The sequence below is a fragment of the Carassius auratus genome, unplaced genomic scaffold (assembly GCF_003368295.1).
Source record: "Carassius auratus strain Wakin unplaced genomic scaffold, ASM336829v1 scaf_tig00019337, whole genome shotgun sequence".
NCBI classification, from domain to species: domain Eukaryota; kingdom Metazoa; phylum Chordata; class Actinopteri; order Cypriniformes; family Cyprinidae; genus Carassius; species Carassius auratus.
Window position 1 is genome coordinate 146,904 of NW_020524949.1, and position 18,811 is coordinate 165,714.

Here is an 18,811-nt window from a genome sequence, read left to right on the forward strand (position 1 = left end):
TTCCACAATCAATTTGCCGATTAGATTCGGCGACAGGGAGGAGAGAAAGCAGGGATGAGAGATCAATATCCGCACCTGCAAGTATCTGAGACCGGATGTTGTGAGTCACCAGGGGTGGTTCTGAAGCAATGGCATTTGGTAGGGCAGGAAGCGATGTAGCAGAGTCTTAGAGGCTTTCTCCCCCACACAGGCAGGGTTAGGAGATCTAGGCCTTTGTTCTTTGAGGGCACTGAGGGTCTATGTTGAGAGGGTGTAGGGTGATGCCAAGTGCTATTTTACCAATAAGATTGGTGGGATGGTACAGGGCTTCAGACACGGAGATGTTTGTCTGTCAGTTTTTATTTAATTGAGTCATATGCAATGCTTCATGGGATTGTAGTTTAAATAAAAAATGGCTCATTAAAGCCGTTAAGTATGGAGTCTTGTAACTTTGTGTTTTCATGTATTTCTTTGCTTCAAATTAAACTTCATGTTGTGATTCACCTCATAGCTGGTTGGTTTGGTTCATGGCTCATAACGCTTTAACAAAGACTTTATCCTCCCTATGGGAAAAATTAATGTGAAAAATACTTCCTGGAAGCAGCCCTGCTGAAAAAGTGTGAGGACACTAATTCACTCTATACAGACAGTCTATATATATTTACAAAAATATCACATGTAAATCAACAGTTGGGCTGTTTGAAGGACATTTAAGGGAACAGTTCAACCCAAAAAAATCCACTATCATTTACTCATTACTTTAAGAATTGATTGAGAGAATGTAATGATATTTCTGAGATACACTGCAATATGACAGCATTTTTTTGTTTTACATTGTACTCTGCAATGTCTTACAAACTATATCACAGCCAAAAATAAATCATAAATATGTTGGCTCAGTATTATGTTGATCAGTATTTGATTCTTACGTATCTTCCTGTCTGTTGTTGCTTGTTGTTTGTACTGCATTTGAGCTCCGTCACTATATTCTTCTCATAAACAATTTTTTACCTTCCATCATTTTCGTTTCTATAAAGTGTGAATATATCCTCTATTGTATTCTACAATCAGAGCGCCTCGTTATCACTAGTTTTATTTTGATCTCCCGGGTCCGCTTATAGCCTGTTAGCATCAGCAGTATGGTTGCCGCTAGACGTACTTGCAGTGCCAATACTCTCTTCACACACATTACAATTGCGTTACTCACTGTTACTTGCTTTAATGGCTGATGAATGTCTATCTTTAATTGCAGGTGAGGACACCAAATGCAGCTGAGCTGGAGGCTGTGGAGAAGCAGATTCATGACCTGGAGGTGAGGCAGGCCCAGCTGAGAGAGCGGAGATCCGCTAACAGTCCCACCACATCTACTCCGTGTGTTTCTCTGCACAGGCCCGGTGCACCCAGGACGCGATCTTCCCAGATGTCCTTCACTACGGCGCCAGGACACCACGGACCCTGGGTGCATCCACAGTGGAGGATGCGAGCCAGGCCCCGGGCGACGACTTATCCCTTCTGGTTACAGTTGATAAAGCGCTAATCATGGGAGATTTTAATATTCATGTTGTTAAGACAAATGATGCATTAGGACTTGTGTTTACTGACCTAATAAACTCTTTTGGACTCGAGCAAAATTTCACTGGCCCACTCAATGAATAAAAAGTAAAAAAAAAAAAAAAAAAAAAAAAATTGATATTTTGTAATAACAATATACACTACTGGTCAGTAATTTGGGGTCAGTAATTTTTTTTTATAAAGTAATTTTTGAATAAAATACTTTTATTCAGCAAGGATGTGTTAAATTGATAAGAAGTGATAGTAAAGAAAATATATTATTAGAATATATGTTATCAGAAATGTTTTTTTTTTAATTTTGAATAAATGCAGGTCTTTTTAACCTTTTATTGATCAAATATATTAGACAGCAGAACTGTTTCCAACACTCATAATAAATCAGAATATTAGAATGATTTCTAAATGATCATGTGATCGACTGATGTTACATGTGACACTGAAGGCTGGAGGAATGATACTGAAAATTCGGCTTTGCATCACAGGAATAAATTATTTTTTAAAGTATATTCAAATAGAAAACTAATATTTTGAGTTGTAATAATATTTCACAATATTGCTGTCTTTTCTGTATTTTTGATCAAATAAATGCAGGCTTGATGAGCAGAAGAAACTTCTTTGAAAAACTTTAAAAATAGTAATGTTTCCAAACTTTTGGTCTGTACTGTATATATATGAGATGTCAAAGATGAAAAGGGGGTATAAAGCATAAAAAAAAGTGTAAAAGAGCTTTCGATTTAGTCTTTTTCACATTTATTAGAATATGTCCTGTTTAACTTTATATTTTTCTGAGCAAAAAATAATTACTACCATATATTTTACTTTGATTTTACTGAAGACACCCACTAAAATGTCATTCAGTATAACAATATATTTAACAAAATAACAATATATTTATGCAAAAAAATATTATCTGACATTTTTATAAAAAAAGTATTATTTGATGACATATTACAGGACTCTATTAAAGATCACAGTGCAGACCCCAAATACTAATTATTTGTCATTTTAAAGCATTATACTTCGCATTATACTTACAATATCCTTTAAACCATTAGGTTTTACCCATTTGTCAGCAAAAAGTTTTTGTAAGGAAGTGAAAAATCAATTAAAATAAAAATAAAAATGTGTAGGATCACATATTCTTTTACATATTTTAATAAGTAGAGCTGAGAATAAGTATATTGTTTAATTTCTACATAAATATATCTGTTGACCGAATGACCATGGTTTATTACGCTGAATGACATTTTTGACAAAAATTGAGAAAATAGTGTCATTGTTTACATATTGCAATGTTTTGAATATTATTATGTATCATTTAATTCCTAAACAAATCACAGAAGCAGATGCTGAAATTAATAATCATTTTATTACACAATGCATATCATATTCATAAAAATTAACTAAACTGTTAACATTACTTCACTTCACTTACTTCACTTCACTTCATCTACAGCGATATCATTGACTTGATTGCAAATAAATGCACAGACACTATTTAAACTGAACAGAGATGACATCACTGAATTCAATGATGAACTGCCTTTAACTATCATTTTGCATTATTGAGACACTGTTTTCCAAATGAATGTTGTTCAGTGCTTTGACGCAATGTATTTTGTTTAAAGCACTATATAAATAAAGGTGATTGATTGAAAGGTGAACATTATCTCTTGGCAGCACCACCCACTTGTTGCCCCCTTGAACAATAACAATGACAGCTTTTCTTTTCTTGTAGATTTATTTGCCCCGGTTGTTTTTCTCTTTTGTTTTCTGTGACAGATTCTGGGGCTGAAAGTTTTTACCTGAACAAAACGTGTTAACTCTCCTTCTTCTCACAGTGCCCCAACAGTATACATCATTTCTGAAACTTTCAACATTTATCCTCTACATTATATTAGTAACAAATATCTACAATAAACACAGACATGAAACAAATTAAATAATTATTTGAGGTCCTTACACACTCGATCTGGTGCCCCTTTGCCATGACTTTTCTCTGAGAAGTTCCATGTCACTTTTTTTAACCCAAAGAGAAAAGGAACATGTTATAAGGATTGGTATTATGGGCAGAGAATCCCCTCAGTGGCCACTCTTAACTTGTGGTATAGGTAGGGTGGAGTCTCTATCTAAAAACAGCAGTAAACTATTATTCTATTATACACAAATTACATGATTTGATTCAATTTAAAATCAATTTGATATTCAAGAAGATCCGGTTACATCGAATGATTCGTTCGTGAACCGGATATCCAGACTGCTTTGTTTTGAACTCTCTCTCACAACAGACACGGAAGAGAAGACAATGCTGAATAAAGTCATAGTTTTTGATATTTTTTGACCAAAATGTATTTTCGATGCTTCAAAATATTCTAACGGACCCTCTGATGTCACATGGACTACTTTGATGATGTTTTTCTTACCTTTCTGGACATGGACAGTAGACCGTACACACAGCTTCAATGGAGGGACTGAGAGCTCTCGGACTAAATCTAAAATATCTTAAACTGTGTTCTGAAGATAAACGGAGGTCTACTAATGTTATTAATGACATAATTTTCATTCTTCTGAGAACTAACCCTTTAAGACAGCAAAAACAAATACTGATATATGATTTATTGAGGGTGAACTTGATCTTTATCCTTCACATCCTGATCATCAAAAGTGGGTGCTTCATTTCAGGAGCAAACATGAATTCAGATCTTGTATTCATCATTCTGTTGGCACTTTTAACACTCCTCTCAAAATCAGACTGATAAAAATTCTGTATTGCCCTACCCTACATATTTTTTTCTTAAATATCCTGTTTCACTCAGAAATGTCAAAAAACAAAAGTAAGATGGGTTGCAAATGCTGCTTCATGTGTTTCTATATGAGCAATTCCTCTGACTGTTCTCACAAGTGCTCTCTCTCTCTCTCGTTACAGACTCTTGAGGAGAACAGCTGTGAATTACTGCTTGCACAAAAAGATGACCAGCTTCTTGAAACATCACAGGATTCAAGCAAAATATGTGGAGGAACCAACCGTGCCGGCTGATAAAATCACACTGAAACTAGCAATCCTGAGGGCAATGGAAGAAGTAGAAAGAGATGAAGAAATGTCAAGTTAGGTTTCATAAAAAAAGTCTAATGCCTTTGGGATCTAACGTGAACTTTTTTACAGTAATTACCACATTGTTGATGATGGAGCAACTTCTGGAAACTACAATTGGTGAAAAAGTTCATTTAAACAACAAAGGTTTGAGAAAACACACTGGGACACTCATTATCTTCAAATGATTATACCTTGCAGACACTATGGAGGTTGCGGACCTCCTACAAATCCTCTTGAGGTGGTTTCTTCTCAAGTCCGGACACCGGGACTCAGAGCTCTTCTCGCTGCCATTTCTGCTACTACGACTGAAACCTGTGATCGTTCTGTAGAAATGCTTTACCAGTTCAGAATAAGTCTTTGTAGACGCCAGGGGCCTCATTTATAAAATGTGCGTACACACAGATTTGATTTTTAAATCCATGGGAACGTTTATATTTATAAAAATGGTCTTTGACATGGAGAAGTACTTACCGTCAGATCAGGATCTGAGAAGCGTACGCACTTGTCCTTGTGGCAAAATCTGAGTACTGCAGCTATTTGAACATCTAAGCTGCAGTAATAATAAGATCAGTTATCATGCAAGCACTGAATTCATCAAAAACAACAATGATGCAGTGTAAGAGATTAATTGTGCAGTGTAGTCCGATTTTGTTTTTTTATTAACGGGAGTTTTTACCAGATTAAACTGACCTTTTTAGTCTACTGTTTAGAGTTCTTTACTCGTTTTCTGTACACAGTTTATTCCTTACTCATACTACGGGGCCGTTGAATGCTTGAATCTGATTGGCTGACGAATGTTCTGAGGTGTGCAATAATTTTCTGGGAAACGCACGGTGAATGTAGTTCCAGGCAGCTCTTGACCGCATTACAGTTTTGGTATTAGCAGAAGAAGCATTAGATGAGACGCTGAAGAAACAGTCCTACTCACAATAGCGATTTAAGTACAAAAAACGGACAAATCCCATTAAATATATCATCGGATCGATGTCTTGAGGTGTGGTAACTGTAGTATAATTGGATTAATTGACTTCGCTTCATGACCGCATCACCACCTTGGTGTGCATTATTTTTCTAATAATTCAACAGCCTGGAGTCAATTATTCCTTACTTGTTGTTTATTATTATTATTATTATTATTATTATCATTATTGTAAAGTCTTGATTTACTACTAATGTGTAAAATAGGGGAAAAATCTCTCACTGTTTTGGCTATAAGAATAGACCTATGTCGTGTACTGTTTTTATTTATAACATCTGCTGTATTTTTCTTAGGTGAAAATGAATAGAGACATCAGCCTTAAACTTTGTTTTTGTCATTTACATCAGTTATATTTGTATGAAATACACTATATTTTTGTGTCAGTACTGTAACCGTCAAAACGTTACTTTGTTTTATTATTGTAGTTACTCTCCACTTTTCTTGGTGGTTTAATAGGTGATGTATTATAAGCCTGTTCACCATAGAGTAAGTCAGTTCGTTTGGTAGAGGGGAAACCATTTGGCTGAACTCATGCTACCGGCTTGCTCTATGAAAGTCCTTGGATGAGAACTCTTTGAGTTTACGCTTAGCTGTGAGTATGGTTGGTTTATTTATCTGACAACATCTGTATATTGAAATTACTCATGTCAGCCAACGATATGTTTATTTCAAATCAATGACTGAGTTAGTGGACGAAGGGTGTTTAAATTGATTATGGTTTATTTGTTTTTGTACCTGTATGTACATATACACTTGTGGGAAGAATAAATTAAGATGCAAAGATCATTTGTGTTGTGAAGAGTATTTTAATCAGTACATGTTAAAAATATGTTGAACTCCTCAGAGTAACAGCTTTAAAGAAACAAGGTGTTACAGTACATTAATGGCACTTTTGAGCAGCATTGCCAAAACAGATTTCATTCTCAGACTTAGTAAATTTCTTTATTTTTCTTCTTTGTGCTCATCATTTTCAAGCATACAGATTCAGATATTGGCATGTGCTCTTTTAAATGGTAATGATATTAAATACGGGCCGTTTACAAGGCAGAAATCTGACACAGTCAGCTGCGCACAATTTCAAGATCTTTTGTGACTTCCGTCTTAGCTACCGTTTGGACGTTCTAGCGTTAGAACATTCTGATGAAGCACAAGACTGCAAATCGAATCATCATCCATGTGGGGAAGAATGATATTCGGAAAGAGCAGTCAGAACTCCTTAAGAAGGACTTCAGTGAACTCTTTGAAACACTTTGAAGACTCAAAGTTCAGTCGTTCATCAGTGGACCACTCCCAGCAAGGGGAACAAATATGTTTTCACGGTTGCTTGGGCTGAACACATGGCAACAAAGATCTTGTAATATAAAAGGAGTAAATTTCATCGACAACTTCAGTCTTTCCTGGGGCCATAGACAATTGTTTAAACTGGATGGCCTCCACCCAAACAAACTTGGTGCAAGAGTGTTTAAGGACAATATCTACTTTTCCCTCCTTCATCCTTCAGCAGAGTGTGTCAATCCATTCAGCACACACACACTGGGTCCAAGTCATCATGTGGTTGACATGATAACTGATAACTGATAACACCATGCAGCCAAAACAAGCACTGCTCATGAACACTATCCCTGCTGAGCCCTGCCCACAGAGCTCCTCACAGACTGACTGTGATGTATCAAAACAGCTACAAGATTCAGCACCCAAGGACGACTTTCTGGAAAACAGCCAGGGAAGCCAGGACAACACATCATAGCCACCGGAAACACCAGAGACACAGCCCATCTCACCAGACACATTATCCCTCTCTCCAGCATCTCCACTTCTGTGCTTCTCACAGAAAATGGTAGAATTGGTGTATGTTGGGACTATACTCTCTCACTCATTTGCTGCTAGCCCACAGATATCAACAAAAAAACGGCTCATTAAAAAATAAATCATTTCTAATCAATGACCTTATAAGCACAAACAATCTGGATTTTATGTATCTAAATGAAACATGGCTAGAAGACAGCTGCAGTGCAACAATCCTAAATGAAGCAGCCCCTCCTAACTTCACTTACATGAGTGTCTGCAGGACTGTTAGGAGAGGTGGGGGTGTAACTGCTCTATTTAAAGATGTCTATCAATGCAAGCAAGTGTTACGTAACACAGAGACAGGATGTAATCGCAAGGCGTGTTTATTGACCAAGCTCAAAAAGTCAGAAAGTCACAGTAATAAACAGGGCAACACAGGGGCGGACACAAGGCAGATGGCACAGTGACCTCGGTGGGCAACGAAGATGGTGCTTGCTTCGGTGATGATCCCTCGAATCCCGGTGAGTGAGCAATCCTCGTGAAGGTGAACGAATAATCCAGAGAAGAGTGAAGATCCAAGACGACGACGACACAGGAAGACTCAGGCAGGAACTAGGACACAGGAAACAGGTACGGGAGCAAACCGGGGAGAAACAACGATCTGACAACATGAAACACCAGTTACTGAACTATATAGGCCACAAACAATTGAAACCAGCTGGCGCTGCTGATCATCGCTGATCAGTGACCACGCCCATAGACACACACATAACAACACGATAGATGAGAGAGAGAGAGTGAATTCATGAACCGTGACAGTACCCCCTCCCCTACGAACGCCTCTTGGCGTTCCCTGACGGTCTTACCTGACTGAGTGATCCAGAATGTCTCTAGCAGGAACCCAACTTCTCTCCTCCGGACCGTAACCCTCCCAGTCCACCAGGTACTGAAATCCGCGTCCCCTCCTTCTCGAGTCCAGAATACGGTTAACCAAATAAGTGGGTTCCCCATCTACGAGACGCGGCGGGGGAGGAACCGGGACAGGCGGATTAATGGGTGTCCAAAACACGGGCTTCATCTTAGATACATGGAAGGCGGGGTGAATTCTCCTGTACGTGGGAGGAAGTTTGAGGAAACGGACCAATAAATTTGGGAGCAAGCTTATTAGAGACGGAGCGGAGAGGAATGTTCTTAGTAGAAAGCCACACTTTTTGACCAACGATGTATACGGGAGGCTTAGACCGGTGGCGATCGGCCTTGGCCTTGGTGCGCGCCCCCACTTGGAGAAGAGTCTCGCGGGCTCTAGTCCAAGTGTGGTGACACCTCTGGACGAAGGCGTGAGCGGAGGGGACCACGACTTCGGATTCCGTACTGGGAAAAACTGGTGGCTGGTAACCTAAACTACACTCAAACGGAGTAAGGCCCGTAGCTGACACTGGTAACGAGTTGTGTGCGTACTCCACCATAGAGAGTTGTTGACTCCAAGATGAAGGATTCTTTGAAACCAAACATCGCAATACTCTCTCCAGATCTTGGTTGGCCCTCTCTGATTGACCATTGCTTTGGGGATGAAACCCCGAAGAGAGACTAACTGTCGCCCCTAATAATCTACAAAACTCTTGCCAAAATTTGGACACAAATTGGGGACCCCTGTTGGAGACCACGTCCATCGGGAGGCCATGTAAACGAAAGACGTGATCTATGACAGTAACCGCTGTCTCCTTGGCTGACGGTAATTTGGGCGATAAAATGAGCCGCCTTCGAGAACCGCTCCACGACCGTCAAAACGACAGTCTTGCCCTGGGAGGGCGGGAGGGCGGGAGGGCGGTAACAAAATCTAGAGCAATGTGGGACCAGGGTCTCGAAGGGACTGACAGCAGTTACAACAAGCAGTTGTAGTAACCCATCAGGGGGTCGGTTGGACGTTTTACCAGTGGCACAAACAGAGCAAGCCAAAACAAAACTACGGATATCACGAGCCATTAACGGCCACCAGAATCGTTGCTTAACCAAAAAATTGGTACGATTAACTCCTGGATGACAGGCTATACTGGAGCAATGACCCACTGAATGACTTCAGACCGATACTCCTCAGGCACAAATAACCGGTTTGGTGGGCAATCGGGCGGAGGCGTTACCCCTTCTAACGCCTTCATGACCTTCGATTCGACCTCCCATCTGAGAGTGGAGACCACTAATGTCTCGGGTAAAATACACTTGGGAGTGGACGGGCGTTCGGAATGGTCAAAAATGCGAGATAAAGAATCGGGTTTGATGTTTTTGGAACCCGGGCGGTACGAAAGAGAAAAGTCAAAACGGCCGAAAAAAAGTGCCCACCAAGCCTGCCTAGAGTTGAGTCTTTTAGCAGTTCTAATATATTCTAAGTTCTTATGATCGGTCCAAACGATAAAAGGTACCCCTGACCCTTCTAGCCAGTGCCGCCATTCCTCCAGTGCTAACTTGACTGCCAACAACTCTCTGTTACCAATGTCATAATTGCATTCGGCAGGAGATAAACGATGAGAAAAGAACGCGCAAGGGTGAATCTTATCGTCTGTGGAAGAACGTTGGGAAAGAACTGCTCCTACCCCCACCTCTGACGCATCGACCTCCACCACGAACTGACATGATGGATCAGGGGCAACGAGGATGGGAGCCGAAACGAAGCGACTCTTAAGTTTGGCAAATACAGCCTCTGCTGTATCAGACCACCTGAACGTCGTTCTGGGGGAGGTCAAGGCGGTCAGAGGAGTGACTAGTTGGCTGAAGTTACGAATAAAACGTCGATACAAATTGGCGAATCCCAGAAACCTCTGTAGGGCCTTACGGGAATCTGGACTTGGCCAATCTATCACAGCCTTAACCTTGTCAGGATCCATACGCACTCCCTCAGACGAGACGATGTACCCTAAAAAGGGGACGGACTGTGCATGAAAAATGCATTTCTCCGCCTTGACAAAAAGCCCATTCTCTAGCAACCTCTGAAGCACTCGTCTGACATGCTGAACGTGTTCCTGGAGAGAAGAGGAAAAGATCAATACGTCATCCAGGTAAACATATATGAATTGATCAACCATATCTCTCAGCACGTCATTGACGAGTGCTTGGAAGACCGCGGGCGAGTTGGAAAGCCCGAAGGGCATAACCAAGTATTCAAAGTGCCCTCTGGGGGTATTAAATGCGGTCTTCCATTCATCTCCCTTCCTTATGCGAACCAAATGATAAGCGTTACGTAAATCCAATTTTGTGAAGATGGATGCTCCCTGCAACCGTTCGAAAGCTGAAGACATCAACGGTAACGTGTAAGTATTCTTTACCGTGATGTTGTTCAACCCTCGATAATCAATGCACGGTCGCAGAGACCCATCCTTCTTCCCCACAAAAAAGAACCCCGCCCCCGCTGGAGATGAGGAAGGTCTAATGAATTTGGATGCTAGAGAATCAGATATATATTTCTCCATAGCCTCCCTCTCTGGAACAGAAAGCGAATATAACTTGCCCTTAGGCGGAGACTCACCTGGAACTAAATCTATGGCACAGTCATAGGGACGATGAGGAGGAAGAGAAGCAGCACGAGACTTACTGAACACTTCTCTCAGGTCCTGGTACTCCCTGGGCACGTTAGACAAATTCACCATCTCCTCCTGGAACACAGACACAGGTACAGACGAACACGCAGACACTAGACAAGACTTATGACAATCGTTACTCCACATGGAGATGGAACTGTGCCCCCAATCAACTCTGGGATTGTGACGTGTGAACCAAGGATGTCCTAGTACAATGGGTGCCAGGGGTGAATGCATGAGTAGGAATGTTATTGTCTCAGTTATGGTTACCAGACGTGATGAGGGTGATGGGTTCTGTGGTATGAGTAATGTTAGGAAGTTGTTGTCCATTGAGAGCACTGACAGAAATCTGGTGTGTGAGGGGGGTGATAGGAACGTGTAGGTGGTGAGCCAGTTCAACATCAATAAAATTACCTTCCGCCCCTGAATCCAGTAAAGCCCGGGTGTCATGAGTGTTGGTTGCCCACCTTAGTCTTACCGGTAGGAGAGTAGCTGATGATGGTGAGGATGAGGTCTTCCCGGTGGAGATCCCACCCGATAGTAGCCTCATTGTTACTACCGGGCTTGGTCTTTTAACGGCACGAGTGAACGAAGTGGCCCGCCCCCCCGCAGTACAGGCAAAGTCTTTGGGATCTCCGCCGTTCCCTCTCATCCCGGGAAAGCCGAGCTCTCCCCACCTGCATGGGCTCCGGGTCGTGAGAGGAACTGACCGTATCCAGGACTTCAGGACGTCTGGTCTCCATGCCGCGAACTGGAAGGTCTTGTTGGAAACGGCCCATCTTGCTAAGGCGAGCATCCACTCGAAGTGCTAATTCGATAAGACTACTGGGAAGGTCCAGCATGTATATCTCCCTCTGGATACGGTCAGCCAACCCATGCAGGAATCTGTCCCACTGCGCCTCCTCGTTCCATCGGCACTCTGCAGCCAGGGTGCAGAACTGGATGGAATATTCCGATACCGAACCGTGACCTTGGCGGAGATCGGCGAGTAGTCTGGCCGCCTCCCTACCTGCCGCCGCCCGATCGAAAACCTTCCTCATCTCCTCGGAGAGTGCCTGGAACGAGGCGCAGCATGGGTCTTGGTTCTCCCACACCGCCGTTCCCCAGAGAGCCGCCCTCCCGGATAATAGCGTTAGTACGAACGCCACCTTGGATCGCTCTTGGTTGAACGTCTGAGACTGTAGGGCAAAGTGCATCGAACATCGAGTAAGAAATGCTCTACAAAATTCTGGTTCACCTGAATAACCCTCTGGTGTAGGCAGTCTCGGTTCTAACCGCGACTGCGGCTCTGGAGGGGAGGGTGGACTCGGCGGTGTGGGTGGCGCAGTGGAGACTCGTAGCTGTTGGATCTGCTGGGTGAGCTCGGACACCTGCGTCACAAGCGCTTGGACCGCCCTCCCTGTGATCGACATGTTCTCTTCCTGAGTGTCCATCCTCGCGATACTTCGGGCTGCAAACTCGTTCCATGTGGAAGCGCCTGCTACATCCATAATGTGGTCAGATCGTTCTGTTACGTAACACAGAGACAGGATGTAATCGCAAGGCGTGTTTATTGACCAAGCTCAAAAAGTCAGAAAGTCACAGTAATAAACAGGGCAACACAGGGGCGGACACAAGGCAGATGGCACGGTGACACAGGGACCTCGGTGGGCAACGATGATGGTGCTTGCTTCGGTGATGATCCCTCGAATCCCGGTGAGTGAGCAATCCTCATGAAGGTGAACGAATAATCCAGAGGAGAGTGAAGATCCAAGACGACGATGACACAGGAAGACTCAGGCAGGAACTAGGACACAGGAAACAGGTACGGGAGCACACCGGGGAGAAACAACGATCTGACAACATGAAACACCAGTTACTGAACTATATAGGCCACAAACAATTGAAACCAGCTGGCGCTGCTGATCATCGCTGATCAGTGACCACGCCCATAGACACACACATAACAACACGATAGACGAGAGAGAGAGAGTGAATTCATGAACCGTGACAGCAAGTGTCAGTAAAAAAGTGAGAATGAGCCTGTAGTATGAAGTGTGTTCATATAATAAATAGAATAATAGAATAATCAAATGTCAGAATCATAAGAGTAATAATGAAAGACAGAAAATGGGTTAAGATTAGAATTTAACCTAAATTGAATGACTCTGTGTGCTGTAAAGACCGAACACGCAGGAAACCTTCAGCCAGCACCGGATACCTTCCTTGGACCGAGTGTGTGGACCTTACATGACCTAACTCTGTCTTCAAAAGTGGCTTCTTGTGGTATTACACTTGCACCATATACCTCTTTTTGGGCAATAGCCAGTGAAAAATACAATAATAAAGACCAGGTAACGTGTAGACCATTACAACAGAAAGTTTGTCTCCTTTTAAACTTACCAAATTCAAAACGAAAGCAAATACTCCCCTGATTATTTAATCTGTGAAGGTTGGATTTCTCTTTAAAGGCGCGTACAGTATACTGTGGAGATGAGAAACAACAGCATTAATTAATTTATTAATAAATAAATAAATGAAATGTCTCCTTTATCACAATTATTGGGCTACTTCTGCTTATGGGCTAATCTATAAGGCTCATTATGGATTAGAACTGTGTTAATTTAATATAAACATGCGATTAGTTTAATAAGAAGAGTCAAGAGGCATTTATTTGTCATTTGCATAGGTAACACTGGGGAAAACTTGGCATTGAAATGCTTGTGAAGAGGCTCAGACATACAGTGACAATAACAAGACATAAAAGACATAGACGTACGTGGAGAGCACTGAGGTTCTTGAGTGACTTCAGTGTCCATAGACCGAAAGACACGGAGAGAGCATCATATACACATAAGTGGCAGCGATAGATACAATAAAGGTAGTCAGTGTTAAGAGTTATAGTGTTCATAAGTAGTCCTGAGGTACTAATATGATTATTGGGGTAGAGCGGTGTCTAAAATATCATTGTAGAGTGTCGCAGAGCTACATGAAGGAAATTTAAAGTGGAAGTGCAGATGCAATAAATAAACTTAAGAGCAGAACACATTCAGATGTATCCCTGAGTGGAGCAATGTCCAAAAAGTCATTATAGAGTGTCACAGAGCTACATGAAGGAATATTAAAAAAGTGGCGGTGCAAGTACAATGAAAGTAAACATAAGAGCAGCATGTATTCCGGTTTTTAGATGGACAGTTGATTGTTAAGTAGTCTGATGGCTTGAAGATAAAAGCTGTTCTTAAGTATGGTTGTCTGTGATCGGATGGATCGGAAACGTCTGCCAGATAGTAATGTGAGATGTGAATGCCAAGGAACTTGTAGCTCTTAACTGTCTCTACTATCTCTCCATTGATGTGAATGGGAACATGATCCTCTCTCTGTGACTTCCTGTAGTCCACAATCATCTCCTTGGTCTTGCTGACGTTTAGAGAGAGATTGTTATCAACATACCATGCTGTGAGTGCATGTACCTCATCTCTGTAGGATGTCTTATCGCTATTAGTGTTGAGTCCTAGGATTGGGCATTTTCATAGTACTAGCCATAACCTCTGGATATTTTCTCACTATATTCCAGAATAATGACTTAAATGAACGAATACTTAAATGAACGAATACTAGTACCTAGAAAAATCTTATGTGGGAGCAGACCTGTTAAATACCCTTTAGACATCTCTGTTCAAATTTTTAAAGCATTTATAAGAGTTTGCATAATTTCTTCTTCAGAACGGTCCATAATGGAGAGAAGCCTTAACATTGATTTTTTTTTCTCTGAAACACAAAAATGAAAATTGAAATAAAATGTATACTTTATGGTTTGATAATGGTCAACCCTTTTCTATTATGCAGACAGTGTTGTTTCTGGTTTGTGCATTGTAAATCACAGAAAGTCTACAAAATATTTTGTCAAGTAAAAACTGGTGTTTTTTGTCACGTCTGTAACGCATGTTCATTTCCCAAATCTAAAATATTCTATAAAACACATTCATAGACAGATACTTATCTGATGTCTGGACTCTGTTTGGGATTAAGAAAAACATGAAGAGATGGTTCAATATACTGGTAGCTAATGAATACATTCTGTGAGAATTTGTATTTCAGGTTTTGAATGCGAATCATGTCATTAACTCTGCAATTGCCAAATAAATGAAACTAAACTCGGGACACTTTCTTTTTACTGACATATATGTTTACATTTATATTGCCAAAAAGGCTGCAGCGTTGGAGCATACGTTAAACAACAGTGCAAAACTGAAAATAATACAACAAAACAAATGTTTTGTCTCTCTGGCAAGACTTGTATAGTTTGGCCAGTTTCTTTGTCTCTCACTCTCAGAAACGCACAACACACTCTCCATAAGAAAGAGCAAGAGATCCACACCTTTATTTCAACCCCCACGATGAAGCTATACAGAACTACACCCAAACCCCACCCCCAGTCAAACATCCAATAGTGTCACTGAATTCAGTCAAACATTCAGTAGTGTGACTGAATTCAGTCAAACATCCAGTAGTGTGACTGAATTCAGTCAAACATCCAGTTGTGTGACTGAATTCAGTCAAACATCCGGTAGTGTGACTGAATTCAGTCAAACATCCAGTAGTGTGCCTAAAATCAGTCAAACATCCAGTAGTATGTCTGAATTCAGTCAAACGTCCAGTAGTGTGACTGAAATCAGTCAAAACATCCAGTAGTGTCACTGAAATCAGTCATAATACTTCAGTCAAACATCCAGTAGTGTGACTGAATTCAGTCAAACATCCAGTAGTGTCACTGAATTCAGTCAAACATTCAGTCGTGTGACTGAATTCAGTCAAACATCCAGTAGTGTGACTGAATTCAGTCAAACATCCAGTACTGTCACTGAATTCAGTCAAACATTCAGTAGTGTGACTGAATTCAGTCAAACATCCAGTAATGTCACTGAATTCAGTCAAACATTCAGTAGTGTGACTGAATTCAGTCAAACATCCAGTAGTGTGACTGCATTCAGTCAAACATCCAGTAAACATCCAGTTGTGTGACTGAATTCAGTCAAACATCCAGTAGTGTGACTGAATTCAGTCAAACATCCAGTAGTGTGATTGAAACAAGTCAAACAGTTAAACATCCACTATGGATTAACTTGATAACTTCCCTTTTCCATTGCGCATGCAAGACAGTCTCGCTAATAATTCATCTTACTTAGCATCCAGTAGTCTGTCTGAAATCAGTCAAACATCCAGTAGTGTGACTGAATTCAGTCAAACATCCAGTAATGTCACAGAATTTAGTCAAACATCCAGTAGTGTGCCTAAAATCAGTCAAACATCCAGTAGTATGTCGGATTTCAATCAAACGTCCAGTAGTGTGACTGAAATCAGTCAAAACATTCAGTATTTCACTGAAATCATTCACAATACTTCAGTCAAACATCCAGTAGTGTGACTGAATTCAGTCAAACATCCAGTAGTGTGTCTGAATTCAGTCAAACATCCAGTAGTGTGTCTGAATTCAGTCAAACATTCAGTAGTGTGACTGAATTCAGTTAAACATCCAGTACTGCGTCTGAATTCAGTCAAACTTCCAGTAGTGTGTCTGAGTTCAGTCAAACATTCAATAGTGTGACTGAATTCAGTCAAACATCCAGTAGTGTGTCTGAATTCAGTCAAACATTCAATAGTGTGACTGAATTCAGTCAAACATCCAATAGTGACTTATAAATCTATTAATGGAATCGCCCCACCACCCCTGGGCGATTTTATCATAAAGAGAAATAGCGAGATGAAGACTAGATCATTTACCCGGGGGGATTGTGAAGTACTATTTAGAAAATCTTCGTTTGCACAAAATGTCCTCTCTATTAAAGGCTGCACAAATTGGAATAGTATACCAACCGTAATTAGAGAGAGCCCCACTTTTGTTTCATTTAAGAAACATCTTAAAAGATGGCTGAATAATAATCAAAAATGTAATCATTAATTATGCAGGTAAAATTTGATAGGTAGTTTTATTTATATATTTATAATAAGCATTTTGGGATGTATAGGTACAGGCATTTATTCCTTTGTAAATTAATATTAAAATAAGTAAAATAAGATATAGGAACTTTTATTGTTTATTTAGCTATATATGTATATTTGTTGATGTGTATATTGTCTGTTTGTTTTTTGGTTTGTATTTGTTTATGTTTGGGACTACGGATGGAAATTAGAATTCTGCTAAATCGAAATTTTTTTTTTAGTGTGTCTGAATTCAGTCAAACATTCAATAGTGTGACTGAATTCAGTCAAACATCCAGTAGTGTGTCTGAAATCAGTCAAACATCCAGTAGTGTGACTGAATTCAGTCCAGCTGGAGGGGGTGGGGTTTGGGTGTAGTTCTGTATAGCTTCATTGTGTAAAATGGACATGTTCTATCTAAAAGTAAGAAAAAAACCAACGAACTGCAGAATACACACATCTGTATTAATTATTTTATATATTATTTTATTATTTAAAAAAAAAGAAATGCAAACACACTCTGGGATTTGAACTTGTGTCACTGAAATCACTGACTGGCTTCTACCACTGGACTATGGATTAACTTGATAACTTCCCTTTTCAATTGCGCACACAAGACAGACTCACTCTTAATTCATCTCACTTAACAATAATAAAAATGACAATGTCAGTGTGCAGATAATTCTTAGTACTTTTACATACTAAATTATTATATATATATTCCAAATAACATATTTTTACAAAAAGAAAAAAAAGCCAGATAATGAATAAGTATGTTTGTCCTGCTAAAATACATCAGCAAATTATTACATGTAAGTTTCAAGCCTCTCATAATTTGTGGCATTAATGTGAATATAGTGCCAAAGTATGTGTTAGAACTAGGCCTAGCCTATAACACTCATCAACAAGCCACATTTTCAGTCGTTTAATTTTTTTATTGCATAATGCACACCTCCTCTAAATATTCCAAGTTAATATTTATACTTTTTGTACAATTTCTAGGCATTTTCATGTCACAGTTTTAGCCTATTAATCTTGATTTCTCATAACTTATATTTTTATTTTTTATTTTTATGGTGTGAGTCAGAGTAAATTGCGATGTGAATAGAGTGAATGATGCAGCCTTGTACAGAGAGGACCAAAAACCAAGGTAAGGATTTTTCGTTTAGAAACTTAGACTGAAATGACATCTCCTTAATACAACATAAGAAAATTGTTATGGAAATTTTATGCATTGTGCTGCACATATGACTATCACACATTTTAAAATTAACTTCATAAAAAAATATTACTGTTAAAGATGTTATGATGTTATATTTTAATGTAATTGTTTTATTTTGTTAGTTGATCTTCTTTTACAAAACAAAATATCAATTTCAGTCAGTTTGCAAACTCCCTTTACGCCACCTGGTGGTAGTATTGTGAACAACTTCAAGAATTGACTGACTTGCAGTTAACACTGTGGAAATGTGGTGGCAGTACACACGGCAGGAGTATCCATTTTGGTTGGCCACCTACTGTATAATTTTTTTTTTTTTATATTGATTATGCATTCCATTAGTTTTTCAAATTGGTATGTCTCTCTGGGCCACGAAGAAATATAAAGCAGAGTATCATCAGCATAACAGTGAAAGCTAACACCATGTTTCCTGATGATATCAAGATATAAATCGTGAAGAGTAGCGGCCCTAGTACTGAGCCTTGAGGTACTCCATACTGCACTTGTGATCGATATGATCAGAATCAGAATCGGAAAGAGCTTTATTGCCAAGTATGCTTGCACATACAAGGAATTTGTTTTAGTGACATAGGCTTTCGGTACACAGAGACAACAACACACAGACAAAAAAAAAAAATTTAGGCAAATAAATA